This window comes from Xenopus laevis, chromosome 7L (genome assembly GCF_017654675.1).
Source record: "Xenopus laevis strain J_2021 chromosome 7L, Xenopus_laevis_v10.1, whole genome shotgun sequence".
NCBI classification, from domain to species: Eukaryota; Metazoa; Chordata; class Amphibia; order Anura; family Pipidae; genus Xenopus; species Xenopus laevis.
In genome coordinates this window covers 35,836,598-35,852,688 of record NC_054383.1, presented here as the reverse complement: position 1 = coordinate 35,852,688, position 16,091 = coordinate 35,836,598, and the positions used below count along the sequence as shown (strand labels likewise).

Sequence of the window (16,091 nt, the reverse complement as noted above, 5' to 3'; positions counted from 1 at the left end):
AATGTTAATTAAAATCAATATTTAAAATCAATATCAATACATGATTTTCTAGTAGACTTAAGGTATGAAGGTCTAAATTATAGAAAGATCCATTATCTGGAACACCCTGGGTCCCAAGCATTCTGGATAATAGGTCTCATACTTGTACGCAAATTTTAGTAAGTCACATGACAACATTTTTTATCATTAAGTGCTGATTATAGCTGATGATATAACTCAGCACCATTTATGAGGATATCATTAACAACATATTCATGCCTCTTCTGAATTATATGAAAATAAAACAGACTAGTTATTAGAATGTGTATTATGCCCTAACTGTTATTTTTCATTTTAGGATTCTTTACTTGGAACAAGCCAACTATTCAAGTCAGAATAGAAATGAGTAAGTGTCCTCTATGATATTCAAAGGCACCAAAGGGTTCTGTAATAATATATAGTATATTTATGTCAATATATCATATTACCATATTATATCATATTTTTGGAGAAGAGGAACATTATTCCTTATAATACATATGGGTTTGTGATCTGTTATGTGGAGGTATAAAGGGAGGGTGAAAAGAAGACAAGAAGTATGGGGAGATGTGAAGCAACCATGTAGTTAATAAATATTATGCCTGAAGTTGTTGGTATTTACTATAAGCAATGTACTTTATGTTGCAGGGCCTGAAAGATGTTACCAGCGAAAATGGAGCCAGCCTAAGGGCAGAACACGATTTCGTCCATATTAAGAACTCATTGATAAAAAGTTGCAGGGCCTAAAAGATCTTACCTGCAAAAATGGAGCCGGCATAAGAGCAGAAGAAGTTTTCGTCCATATTAAGAACGCATTGATAAAATGTTGCAGGGCCTGAAGGATGTTACCTGCAAAAATGGAGCCGGCCTAAGAGCAAAAGACGATTTCGTCCATATTAAGAACGCATTAAAATGTTGCAGGGCCTAAAAGATCTGAACAGCAAAAATGTTGCCGGCCTAAGAGCAGAAGACGATTTCATCCACTTAAAAACGCATTAATAAAATGTTGCAGGCCTGAAAAATCTTATCATCAAAAATGGAGCCGGCCTAAGAGCAGAAGACGATTTTGTCCATTTTAAGAACGCATTAATAAAATGTTTTTCAGTTTATTGAAACTGTTCTTTTTAGTTGAGTAGTGGCTGTAGGTGTAAGAGACGGGAGTGTGACTGCAGAGGTAGTGGGAACTTTAGTGTGAATGTCAGTAAATCGTTATTTCATTGATATAGGAGATATAAACATCTTAGGGTCGGGAAGAAAATTCCTAAAATATGAGACAGGTCATGAAGGACAATAGGTTTGAAGTGACAGACAATGTTCATTAGGGCTCACTGACCATAGAGAAGAAGCTGTACTATACAGATAGAGGCAGCCTGGTTTGTGTGTCTGGCGCGCTGTAACTAAATGGGATACATGCGCTATGTGCGCTATATGCAGTTCCTCACGTTGCCTTGACGAACAATAAAAAATTCTTTCAACTGCATTACTGAAAATGAACACCAGGTGGCGCATGATACACTTAGCCCTTAATAGGAAGAACTTGACATCGGCAAACTGCTTCGTATGCAGAAAAGTAAATCACATAAATGTATTGATTTCGGTCTGGGAAACTTGCAAAATTCCTCCAACTTCTGTTACTATTGTGTGCCACAGTCTGGATGATTTGCAAAATCGTTTTGTCACTTAGGTTGTGTTCAACTGTAGGATGGTTATGGAGTGCTAATTCCTGCTTTAGTTAGCATTGGGCTCTGTAGCCTAATGGTTTAGGTATTGGTTTTTGAAACAGAGGGTCATGAGTTCAAGACCTATAGCTGACTTTATGCAAAATTATTTACATTCCCTAAAATGTCAAATTCAATATTATATGCTATAAAACAGTTTTTAGTGTTTACTATTTATGTTTAATGACATATAATATTGAATTTGAAATTTTAGGGTATGTAAATCATTTTGCATGAAATTAGCTATAGGTCTGAAGTCATGACCCTCTGTTTCAAAAACCAATACCTAACCCATTAGGCTACAGAGCCCAATGGTAAAGAATGCAGGAATTAGCACTCCATAACCATAAGAATGTTATAGAATGGCCGATTCTAAGCAACTTTTCAATTGGTCTTCATTATTTTGTTTATATTTTTTTAATTATTTGCTTTCTTAGTCTGACTCTTTCCAGCTTTCAAATAGGGATCTAAAAACAAATGTTCTGTAAGGCTACAAGTGTATTGTTGTTGCTACTTTTTATTACTCGTCTTTCTATTCAGGTCTCTCCTATTCATACAACAGTCTCATATTCAAATCAGTGCATGGTTGCTAGGGGAATAAGGACCATAGCAACCAGATTGCTGAAACTGCAAACTGGAGAGCTTCTGAATAAAAAGCTAAATAACTCTAAAACTGCAAATAATAAAAAATGAAAACCAATTGCAAATTGTCTCAGAATATCACTCTCTACATCATACTAACAGTTATCTCAAAGGTGAACAACCCCTTTAATGCATTTGGACAAAATAGTCATGCGTATAAAAATTGTAGCTCGGGTCAAAATTGTTCTGTATCAAAATTATTATACCGCCCATTGACATCAAATGCTTTTCGCGAATTTTTCACTGTTTTGCATTTTTTACGCCGTTTTGTGAATTTTGCGGCAAAGCGAATCAAGACAGATTCGCCCATCACTATTCTCTACCCTTTCCTACAACAAATGTCCTAGGTGTGAACCTTTTTACATTATTAGGGCAGAGACACACGCTCAGATTTGGGGAGATTAATCGCCCAGCGTCAAATCTCCTCTTCATTGGTCAACTAATCTCCCCGAACTGCTTTCCCCTGCCTTCCTGTCGGCTATGTAAATTGCCAGTGGGATAGCACTCGGAGCACTTTGTTTTCCGTGGAAACTGTTGGCGACTTCGAAAAACGAAGCGATCCAAGTGCTGTGTGACTAAATCTCCCCCCGATTCTGAGAGTGTGTCTCTGCCATTAAACCCTTGTTGTTTCAAATGCAAATGAGCTGTCTTTGGCAACCAAGGTCAGATGTACTTAGAACAATGCTATCCAACTGACCCCTGGTATGGCCCCCATTAAAGTCTGGCTGCTGTGTCTGTATGTTGTGTAGAATTTACATTGTGCTGGTACTGAGATTAACTGGCCCCTGCATTGTTCCACCTCAGATTCAGGCTATAAATCCCTGTTTTGTTCACACCTGTAAATCACAGTTTTGATCACACTGAGACTCAGACTCTACATTGTTCACCTCTTCATACCACAGTACCGCAGAGAGAAGAGGCAAATGGATTTAGGGTCAGGACACACAGGCAGATTTGGGGGGGTTAGTCGTCCGGCGACAAATCTCCTCTTCTTTGGTGGTGACTAATCTCCCTGAACTGCCTTCTGCTGCCTTCCACCTGCTAGAATGAAAAACGCCTGGGGGAAGGCATTCCGATTGCTTCATTTTCCGAAGTTGCCCGAAGTTTCCTCGTGAGGCACTTTCCCAATTTAGCACATGGTAAACTACAGCACACATCCCCCACTGCTGTTCTTATATCTACCAGGCAGCTGTTATCTTGTGTTAGGGAGCTGCTATCTCGTTACCTTCCCATTGTTCTGTTGTTTGGCTGCTGGGGGGGGGATATCACTCCAACTTGCAGTACAGCAGTAAAGAGTGACTGAAGTTTATCAGAGCACAAGTCACATGACTGGGGACACCTGGGAGACATGTCTAGCCCTATGTGAGATTTCAAAATTAAATATAAAAAAATCCATTTGCTCTTTTGAAAAAGGGATTCCAGTGCAGAATTCTGCTGGAGCAGCACTATTAACTGTTGTGTTATTCCTGGGATGAATTACTGGGGCAAAATGAAGTCATTACTGGGATTTGAGTTTAGGATATCTGTATATTTTATATTTAAGCAGTAACAATGAGCATTGCTTAGTTGTTTACATGCCAGTGGTGCAACTATTTTTTACTTTGCCCTATTAACTCATCCCAGGAATACACATTTAAGGTGATTAAGGTACGGCCAAAAGAAGGAAGGATTGTTTGGAGACTGACTACTGCTGACTAGTGATGGGTGAATAAATATGTCAGGCATGGATTCAAGGCAAATTTCCAAGTTTCACCAACCGCAAACTAATTTGTGAAACTGCGGCAAAAATTTGCCAGTGAAAAATCTGCTGCGACAAAAAAAATTTAACGCACGTCAAAATTGATGCATGTCAAAATATTTTTCAATAATTTGCATGTGACTGTGCACATGCGCCGGAGTACTGGGGATTATGTGTACAGGAATATGCATCCCCAGTGTCGGAACCTGGGGGGTCCCGACCCTCATGGGCCCCCATCAGGGCCAGAACCCCTCTCTATATAATTAGATTTGAGCAAACCTGTGCGTCACACTAGGGGGGCCGGAGGGGGGCCCCTGGACAGCAGTCCCGGTGGGCCCCGAGCCCCCAGTCTGACCCTGTGCATCCCTAGTGCTTCTTAGATTCCAACTGGGCTGCATGCTGCCCCTTAAATCTTGCTGCCGTAGGCCCATGTCTTTGTGGCTGCACCACAAATCAAGGCCTGAAGGCAAGTAAGACCATTGCTTTATGCCCAATGACTTAGAAACCCTGCCAGATACAAGGCCAAAGCATTCTACACACCAAATTCTACATCTGGGGATCTCTCCAATAGTCTTATGTTATGTGACAAGGCAGGATTGAGGGTCTAGGGTGGCAGCTTTAGGAGGAAAACCACAGGGCAACTCTATATAAAGGCAGGGCCGTTCCTGCCATGAGCAATGGCATAACTAGTTATTACTGGGCCCCACAGCAAATTAATTTTAGGGCCCCCAACATATCCAAAGGTTGCCCTGTTTTACCAGTATATGTTGAGATCGCTCAATAATGAGGACCTCATGGGGCCCCCTATACCTCTGGGCCCCCCTGCAGCCACAGGGTCTGCTTCCTCTGTAGTTACGCCCATGGCCATGAGGCAAGGTGAGCATCTGCCATAATCTCAGCTGCCATAAAGCAGGACAGGACTGCTGCTTACAATAGGGATCAGATAGGGATTTTTATTAAAAATATGAACAATAACAATAAACAAAATCAAAATGTCATAACAAACAAATCAAAACATACAACAGATACATATTCAAAAATCCATAGTTTTTTCCCATGAAAAATCTACCCCCCTCCACAATTTATTGTTTTCTTTATTGATATTTATTTCTTTCAATTTTATCAGGTATAATTCTTTCAAAATCTTTTTGGTTGTCAAATCTATAGATCCTTCTTCTCTCCCAAAAGTTTTACCACATCTCCTCATCCATAAGAAATATCGAACAACTGAGAAAATAACAAAGAGGGTCTCTTTATCCAGAGGATGGTCATTAGTTACAATTCCATAGGCTCTTTCCCCGTAAGTGTTTCTACAGAAATTATTGATTCCCAAAGTTGTTAAAACTTGATCATAAAGGGCTTTTGAGACTGAACATTCTAATAAGAAATGATCTACTGTTTCTTCTTTTCCACAGTCCCAGGGGCATAAACTATTTACTGCACTTAGATAACTTAAATTTCCCCTTACAAATAACTTCCCCTGTAGGGCCAACCATGCGTTATCAAACATTTTTTCTGGGAGTCTTTTTCCATTCAAAAACTTAATGCATTCCCCCATGACTTTTACAGGGCAATCTTTTGGACTCAAAGAGACAACAAAAAAGGAGCTAAGCACTTGTTCATACAACTGTTTTCTTGATAAGTTTTCAATATCATTGAAACCTAAACCCCACTTTTTCAACAATTTTAAACCTAACGCAATATGTTGCGGAAAACCACCTCCCCTGATCCGGACCCCCTTCACTCTACCGCCCTCCACCCAGTCTCTGATAAAAGGCGAAACCCAGGATCTGACACAGTTTTCCCACAGAGAACACGTCCTTTGACCCAGATTCCCAAAATTGAATTTAAGAAAAATGGTGCCAAAGAAGGCAATTGGACAAACCATCCCTAGACCTCCCTCTTTCTTCTGTAGGAATGTTACCCCTCTTTTTACCGGGTTCAGCCTACTCCCCCAGAGCATCTGGAAAAACAAACTGTAAACCCGAGCATAGAGAGATTCTGGCAAGGGAAACACATAAGCAACAAAAAGAAACAATGGGATCAAAAAGGTCTTGATCAGATTAACCCTTTCTCTATAGGTCAGCTTCCAAGATCTCCAACGCTGAACTTTTGCCAAACCAACATCCACTTTCTCTTCCCCAATTTAATCTGCTATTATCATCCCTTCCAAATTTTACTCCCAAGATTTTAACCTGCTCTGGGGCCACTGGGAAATTTCCGGCCTGAAAATCCGGTTCCCCTCCTAGAGTCCAAAAAGCTTCCGACTTTTCATGATTAACTGAGGATCCAGAGGCCCTTGAGTAGCTTCTGATACAATCAGTGATCACCTCAACCTCCGCCTGCTTAGAAATGACCACTGACACATCATCCGCGTAGGCTACAAACCTGAGTGGCTGCCCGCCGGGCACACAGACCCCCTCCAAGCCCTTCTCCTCCAGCATCCTCAGGAAGGGATCCAGAGCAAATACATAGAGAAGAGGACTCAGAGGGCAGCCCTGCCGCACCCCGGCCCCAACATCAAAGGTTTCACCTTGCCAGCCATTAATCAGTGGGAAGCTTTTTGCCCCTTCATACAAAATCCTTAACCAACTAATGAATTTGCCTGGGATGCCGTATTTAGACAAAACAGCCCATAGATAGTCATGGTTAACCTTATCAAAAGCTTTAGTTTGATCCAAAGACAACAGGTATTTGCCCCACCCATGAGCTTTGCATGACTCCAAGGCTTCCCTTAAAGTAAGGAGGGCCCCGAAGATGCTCCGCCCCTTCACCGTGCAGAACTGACAGGACGATAATAAAGTGCCAGAAAACAAAATCAAACGTGAAAAAAGAATCCGCGCCAGAATCTTTCTGTCAGAATTGAGAAGGGCAATTGGCCTCCAGTTCTCAACCTTCTCATCATCCTTCCCCTTTGACAGCAAAATTAAAGAAGAACACCTCATTGACTCAGGCATACCCCTCTCCAAACATTCATTAAAGATCTTAACTAACACTGGGACTAACAGCGATTTAAAGGTCTTATAAAACTCTGCTGTTAGCCCATCAGGCCCTGGAGCTTTTTTGTTGTGCATTTTATCAATCGCACCCGCCACCTCTTCCTCCTCAATATTTGCTGTCAATGGGGAAAAGTCCAAATTTACTGTATCAGGTCCTGGGGTCGCCTTTAAAAAGTTTTCAGTCCTTTCCCCTCTCCAAAGTTTTACTTCTGAACAGATCAGCATAGTACGACCTTACAACCCCGAGGATACCCTCCCTGGATTTCTGTATAACTCCCTCGGAGTCAATAAGGCCAGTCACCTGCTTTTTCTTAAAGGTCTCTCTACAATTCTGAAAAGGATCAGGGGAGTTTTTTGCCCCAAAATCTCTCTCCAGAATCATAGAGTCCTTGCGACTGTACTGATGCTGCCTAATCAGATATTTCAACCGGGCAATTTTTCCCCCACCACCCCGGCCGAAATTAAGGTTTCCAACTTCTTCCTCAGAGACTGGTATGTTTTAGATCTTAAACCCTCCCGTTTAACAGATAGTTTTGTGAAGAAAGTTCGGATTTCTTTTTTTGCTTCCTCCCAACCAGTGTACCACAGAATCAAAGAAAAAGAATTTTGACCACAAGGCTTCAAAAAACACCTTAAAAGAGCCATCCTCTGCTGCTTCTTTAAGAGACCCAATTCCCAGCCTCCACAGTCCTTTGCCTCTCTTGGGAAGATCTGATGTTCCCACTGTAAAGGATAACATTAAATGATCTGAGAAATCTACTGATGATTCCTTCACATCAGAGAAGACCTCCCCTTCCTTTACAAATATCATATCGATACGACTACTTCTATTGGAGCAAAAGTATGTATGTACCGCTTTCCTCCCTCCCCAAGTAGCCACATCAATATAACCCGCCTGCTTAATTATACCCAACAAGAAAGCACCTTCATATTTGTTATATCTCCCAGTTCTATCTCCTGGATTTAAGGTCTGGTTAAAATCACCAGCCCAAATGACTTGGCTAGAAACACACAAGTATTGTTTTATTTCTTCTAACAGATCTTTTCTTTCTATCACTGCATGAGGGGCATAAATATTTATAAGTCTGTAACTTTCTCCTTTTATATTTACATCTATTAAAATACATCTACCCACTTTAAGCTCTAAAAATCTCTTAACCTTAATGTCTGAGAATCCCTTAAAAAGAATTCCCACCCCCCCTGCTGTTTCCTCTGCTATGGACCAAAATGATGGACCCAACTGCCAGTCCCTTTTTGCATTAAAAATCTCTATCTTATTGGTTAGTCTTGTTTCTTGCAAAAAATAAATGTCATTTTCTTCTTTCTCCAAGTTACTAAACACTTCCCGTCTTTTTTTAACATTTTTAATACTACACACATTTATAGTACTAAATTTAATTATTTGTTCAGGCATCTTGGAGAGTTAGTTGTTCGCCACAGGATTGTGTTCGGCATGTCTTTTATACTGGGGTTTCCCCATGCCCCCCAACGACTCCCCCTCCACCAGGAGATCCTCCTCATCAATGGACTCCCACTCTTCCTCACTATCTATCCTTCCTTTCCTTTTCTTCCCTTGCTCCTCCACAATTCCTTTTTCCACATTTGATGGACCCTCAGATTCTAATACAGAATCTTTCTTTCTTTTGCCCAAACCACTGCTGGGGGTACCACATTCTTTTAATTGACCTTTCCTTGACTCTCTTTTTTACCTCCTTTTTGTTCCCTTCATCCCTTTTTTCTCTTCACCAATCCTTCTCAATTCCTCTTCCTCCTCTGCCAAATCCCCCCATGACTTTCCTGAGGGCAATTCAAATCTGGTTTGAAGTTTTGATTTCACTTTCAAAGATCATTTACCTGCTTTTTTTCCTGCCTTTTTTCCTGCCACCTTCCAGTCATCCCCCCTTCCCTGCACTGATGTAACAGTACTTTCTGCCTTGTGGTTTCTTTACTTTGACAGGGGGCAACCTCATTGTTCCCTCCTCCTCCCGCCTTTCTTCTGTTACATCTTCCTGAAATATTTCCTCCTCTATTCTTGGGCAAAGTTTAACAATATTGTGCCAGGCATTAGGACAATCACGGGTGTATGACCCAGTTCCGCACACAGGTTACACCTCACATTCTCGCAGTCTTTGTTGACATGTCCCTGGGCCCCACACAATGTGCACATCTTTATTGTACAGTCTCCCGCCAAATGCCTCCTTGATCCACACTTATAACATTGACGGGGCTGCCCTGGATAAAAAGCAAACACCCCTTTTCTGCCTATAAAAAATGAATTTGGGAGATGCTGTGTCATGTTGTTTTGCACATTTAGCCTCACTTGAGCCTTCCAACCCACCACCCAAAATCCTTCCTCATTATATACAGTTTTAAAGGCGTCAAAACATTGGCATTGTCTCTTTAACCAGACTAACACATCAGCAGGAGGGACAGACTCATTCTTACAAAAGCATTGTTACTGTTTTACTTGCTGGTTTTGAGACTGGACTCGCCCTGAAGCCTTCCCATGCTGAGGATGTCTTTTTATCTTGATATAAATTCCAAAATCTGTCTAAACCTTGAGACAACTATGAAACTTATTTCAAAATCAATATCTGACACATTTACAGAAAGCAAAACATCTGCAGGAGTAAATCCCATTGATTGTTTGATAAGTTTTTACACACATAGCGAGCTACCTGGTGATTTCTCCTTTTCTCCCTTCCCATTTGATTTTAACCACATTTCTCCTTTTGAAAGTGAGCCCATCATGAATGATCTCTCCTGCCTTGCAAAAAATTCCTTTTCCCCCAGAAAGACTACTATCCTGTTTTACCTTGTTCAGGATCAACTCCATTTTGAGAAATTGTTGTGTTGTTTCCTCAGGTAAACACTAGTTGCTTCATTCTCAGCAGCTTGTGTCTCCCCCTCCCCCTCCCCCTCATTTACATTCCCTTCAGAAGACTGGCACATTCCTTGTTGTTAAACAAAAACATTTTCATTCCTTTCCTTTTCGTTTGTTTCAGACAAATTATTTGCACCATTATCACTCTGATTCCCCCCCACCTTCATTCAGCACAAAATCCAAATATGAGGATTCAAAGGTCTTTTTCCCTCCACTGACATTTGTTTAAACCGTTCCTTGTATTTTTATACACCTCCTCCTGGTTTAATACTAATAACAAAGCTCATACGTTTTCACCACTCCTCCAGTTTCTTTTATTCATTTCTGCCAGTTCCTGAATGCCTTGAGCTCTGAAATGTCCCTTAGCAGATTTAACATTTGAAAAGTTCTCTCAATGTTTTTTCAAAAGATTAATTGTTTCTCCTATTACTTAAAGTTCCATAGATCTGAGTGATCAAGTGTGTAAGGTATTACAGTGTGTTCACTACTAGTCCAATTAGAAGAGTCCATTAGCCAGTGCTCCACTAACCCGTGCCCCAGTCCTGGTCTCCTCTGTGCCACCAGCGCCCCCTCTGCACTGCACAAGCACTGGCCAAACAGCGCTCAGCCTTGCCATATGTTTAGCAGGCACTATCTTCACGCTTGCCTCCCTGCTAGTCACTTCCTCACATGTTTGTCTCAGTGTTGTTGGTGTGACAATGTGGCCTGGAGCTGCAGTTCTAGAGTCTCACCTGAAGCCTCAACTTGCTGCTGCTCTGCGGAGGATAGCCATCTTGTCCTTTTCCTGCAGCACTAGCACCGGAGCTCCCTCCTTCTGCTGGGCCTCAGATACTTATGTCGCCGACCTCTGCGTTACTGAGGAACACTGCCAAAAGGGTACTTAGCACACATCGCGACTTCTGAAACACTTTGGGGCTGCTGGAATCCACTGCTTTTCTCCAATGGGATTTTCCAGGGGGAGCTTGCACCAGGCAAATCTCCATATTGGCTTTTTGATCAGACCTTCTGCTGATGTGTTATCTCCATCATTTTTCATCTTTGCTTCATTAACACAACTATCACATGAAGTTTTCTTGGCTTTTGCAAAGACTTTTCTTTATGGTTCTTTTGGGACTTTTTTTTTCCAACACCTAAAGTCTTTGTTCCACTTTTACACGAGCATGACATCTTTCTCTCCAATTATCCCAGTTGTAGCGTTAAATAATAAAGTCCAAAAGAAAGTGTAAACTGCACCAGACCTTGCTGGCTGGGGTAAGCTCTGTAACTCAGGAGGCTCCTCACACCCACGTCTCCGATTGGGGATTTCAGATAGGGTTGTGCAGCACTAGGAAGAATGCTCTGTTATCAGATAGCTAGAATTCAGTGCAAAAGCAGACAGGACTGCTGCTTAATGGGGGATCAGATAGGAAAAATGGGGAAGGAGACAGAGAGTGGAGATGTAAAAAGTTGGAGAAAGCAGAGAGAAACAGATGGAAAATTGGGAGGGAGAGACAGATGAAAAAAATCGGAGAAAGAGAGCGAGACTGATGAAAATTCGGGGAGGGAGACAGAGAGACTGATTTAAACATTGGGAGGAGGAGATGAGAGATAATGATGGGAGATGGGAAAAATCAGAGATAAGCAGAGAGAAGACACAGCTTGGAAAAATCGGAGGAGGGAGAGACAGCTGAAAAAAATCGGAGAAAGCAGAAGAGACACAGATGGAGAAATTGGGGGAGAAGAGCGAGAGAGAGAATTGGGAGAGGGCGAGATGGAAATAATCAGAGCAAGCAGAGAGAGAGACAGATAGGCAATCTGAGAAAGCAGAGAGAGAGAACAGAATGGAAAATCGGGGGGGAAGAGAGAGAGAGATGAATAAAAATCGAGAAAGAGAGGAGAACAGATGGAGAAATCGGGGGAGGGAGACCGATGGAAAAATCAGAAGAGCAGAGAGAAGAGTCATAGCTAAGGGTTTGGGGGGGGGTTTAAATATTCAGGGATATGAAAATGAAACCTGCTGATCCTTAAATAACCTCACTCCAGAATGCTTGTCTTGAGTGTCAGGTAACAAGAGCTGGAGGGCAGCTGATTGAACTCCTGATGTATGGATGAAAGATCGTATCTAATAAATATTTTAATATAATCTATATATTTCTCTATATTCCAAGCTTGAAAACAAAGCTGAAGCGGACAACAGAAGTTTATACAAGAGAAATCTACATAAAGCAACACAAACTCTGAGAGAAAGCCTTCCCACATCCTGTCCTTTAAACAAGTCACGTGATTTCTTACAAGAAACAAGCCGTTACGCCAGCGGACTCTGGTGGCAGCCTAACTGCGTTTTGGCCTACTCAGCTGACTGTCAGTCATTGCTGCAGCTGTAATCTCTCTCAACTTGTTAAAAGATCATTCGCAGATATATGCGGCCTGCATTCCCCTTGCACAGCAAGGACTCCACCATCGTCGAGTATAGATTTCTTCATCTCTGTAAACATCTACAGCAGAGCCACCACTCAGGTTGCTCTGCAATCAGTCCGCCTTGCCTTCTTCTTGGTGAGGTTTAACCTCCCTTAATCTCTTTATTACAAGACAATTCCAAACCCCTCAACTATCTTTGGATGCACAAAGCCATGCTAGGATTTCAGACTTCCGGACCTGCGTACAAAATGCTTTAAATATGAATACCACCCACTGGCGACACGAACTCTGCATACATAGGCCCCGGAGTAAGAACCATGAATACATAGTTATTTACAGTAGATAACCAAAAAAAATAAAATAAAGAGAATATGGCAAGACAAAAGGACTGTATCTAGCTCACCTCTATCAAACCAATATACCCTACATGTAACAATAAGCACTTGAACTTAGTAGATGATTTTTTGTATCTGGAATATGCCTTGCCATGTTGCCGAATAATAACTTATCTTTTCTGTTTCCAAATCCATACAGGAGTAGAATACAAGGCAGCAGGCTCGAACTGGTGGTCTCTTGGGATCACCATCTGTGACTTGGCCAGTGGAGAGGCCCTGTTTTACAGCGACGACAGAGCAACACTCATTGAAATGATCACCTTGGGTGAGCTTGTAATACCTCAATGGCTGGATGATGATCTAATAGATCTTCTGGAAAAGGTGGGTAGCAACAGTGGGATAGACGTACAGTATTGTAACACAAATGTGTTTATGCCTTGTCTTACTTAAAACCTTTTTTATCGCTTTTGCATTCTTAAAGGGTATACAACAACATGAATGAGCTACAGGAATTTTATGTTCCTTTCTAAAGCGCCATGTTCCATAATGTATAATAAAAGCCTGTCCCCGACTCAATGACTGTTTTCAGTTCAATTCCAACAATCAGCAATGTGAATAACTATCCTGCAAACCTATGAATCATTTGTAGTAGTTTTATTGGTGTGTTTTTTTAGGGAGTTTAAAATCGGTGGTTTGAAAATAATTGCCGTTTCAAACTTTAGCTCCTTACAAAGAATCCGAGGCGACGGGGAAGCCTTGAAGACGAATTGGACAACGGATGGCTGGAAAGGGAGAGAGTCCAGTAAGTGGCACATGTGGTAAATTGTACTTGTGTAATATCACTAAGAAATACTTTTATACCAATTAAACCTATGGGGGGGGAAATAGAAAAAAAAAATTTGCAGCTTGGCTAATAACCAATAAACATTGATCATTTGTTAGTCAAGTCTTAGGAAACACATATCTTATAGAGTAATCTTTCTGGAGTTAATCATTTTTTCTTTGTTTAAAAGATTCTATTCGGCAGAGATGATATGCGGCCTGCAGTTCCTGCACAGCAAGGGGATCATCCATCGGTCAGTATAGATTTCTTCATCTCTGTAACATTCTACAGCAGAGGCCACACTCAGGTTGCTCTGCAATTCAGCCGCCCTTGCCTTCTTCTTGTGTGTAGTGTAACTCCTTTAATCTCTTTATTACAGAGACATCAAACCCCTCAACATCTTGTTGGATCACAAAGGCCATGCTAGGATTTCAGACTTCGGCCTGGCTGTACAAAATGTCTTTAAAGATGATACCATCACTGGCGAGCACGGAACTCTGGCATACATGGCCCCGGAGGTAAGACATGGAATTACAGTATATTTACAGTAGAAACCAAGAAAAAATAAATAGTAAAGGAGAATATGGCAAGGACAAAAGGACTGTATCTAGCTCACCTCTATCAAAGACATATATACCTACATGTTATACAATTAAGCACTTGAACTTTATTTAGATTGATTTGTTTTTGTATCTGTGAATATGCCTGCATGTTTGCCCTTAAGTAATAACTTATCTTTCTGTTCAAGATCCTACAAGGAGTAGAATACAATGCAGCGGTCGACTGGTGGTCTCTTGGGATCACCATCTGTGACTTGGCCAGTGGAGAGGCCCTGTTTTACAGCGACGACAGAGCAAGACTCATTGAAATCATCACCTTGGGTGAGCTTGTAATACCTCAATGGCTGGATGATGATCTAATAGATCTTCTGGAAAAGGTGGGTAGCAACAGTGGGATAGAGGTACAGTATTGTAACACAAATGTGTTTATGCGTTGTCTTACTTAAAACCTTTTTTTAGTGCCTTTGCATTCTTAAAGGGGTATACAACAACATGAATGAGCTACAAGAATTTTATGTTACTTTCTAAAGCGCCATGTTCCATAATGTATAATAAAAGCCTGTCCCCGACTCAATGACTGTTTTCAGTTCAATTCCAACAATCAGCAAAGTGAATAACTATACTGCAAACCTATGGATCATTTGTAGTGGTTTTATTGGTGTGTTTTTCTAGCGAGTTTAAAATCGGTGGTTTGAAAATAATTGCCTTTTCAAACTTTAGCTCCTTACAAAGAATCCGAGGCGACGGGGAAGCCTTGAAGACAAATTGGACAACGGATGGCTGGAAAGGGAGAGAGTCCAGTAAGTGGCACATGTGGTAAATTGTACTTGTGTAATATCACCAAGAAATACTTTTATACCAATTAAACCCATGGGGGGGGAAATAGAAAAAAAAATTGGGTAAAGTTTGCAGCTTGGCTAATAACCAATAAACATTGATCATTTGTTAGTCAAGTCTTAGGAAACACATATCTTATAGAGTAATCTTTCTGGAGTTAATCATTTTTTCTTTGTTTACAAGGTTCTATTCGGCAGAGATGATATGCGGCCTGCAGTTCCTGCACAGCAAGGGGATCATCCATCGGTCAGTATAGATTTCTTCATCTCTGTAACATTCTACAGCAGAGGCCACACTCAGGTTGCTCTGCAAATCAGCCGCCCTTGCCTTCTTCTTGTGTGTAGTATAACTCCTTTAATCTCTTTATTACAGAGACATCAAACCCCTCAACATCTTGTTGGATCACAAAGGCCATGCTAGGATTTCAGACTTCGGCCTGGCTGTACAAAATGTCTTTAAAGATGATACCATCACTGGCGAGCACGGAACTCTGGCATACATGGCCCGGAGGTAAGACATAGAATAACAGTATATTTACAGTAGAAACCAATAAAAATAAATAGTAAAGGAGAATATGGCAAGGACAAAAGGACTGTATCTAGCTCACGTCTATCAAAGACATATATACCTACATGTTATACAAATAAGCACTTGAACTTTATTTAGATTGATTTGTTTTTGTATCTGTGAATATGCCTGCATGTTTGCCCTTAAGTAATAACTTTTCTTTCTGTTCAGATCCTACAAGGAGTGCCATATAATGCAGCGGTCGACTGGTGGTCTCTTGGGATCACCATCTGTGACTTGGCCAGTGGAGAGGCCCTGTTTTACAGCGACGACAGAGCAAGACTCATTGAAATGATCACCTTGGGTGAGCTTGTAATACCTCTATGGCTGGATGATGATCTAATAGATCTCTGGAAAAGGTGGGTAGCACAGTGGGATAGAGGTACAGTATTGTAACACAAATATGTTTATGCGTTGTCTTACTTAAACCTTTTTTATCGCCTTTGCATTCTTAAAGGGGTATACAACAACATCAATGAGCTACAGGAATTTTATGTTACTTTCTAAGCGCAATGTTCCCATAATGTATAATTAAAGCCTGTCCCCGACTCAATGACTGTTTTCAGTTCAATT

At 41.1% G+C, this 16,091-nt stretch overlaps 1 protein-coding gene across 2 annotated transcripts in view; it reads left to right on the top strand.

Annotated features, from left to right (window-relative positions):
- LOC121395372 (nucleolar RNA helicase 2-B-like) overlaps positions 1–16,091 on the top strand; it is an 89,808-nt gene that overhangs the window by 29,914 nt on the left and 43,803 nt on the right. The gene's annotated exons all lie outside the window — the stretch shown is intronic.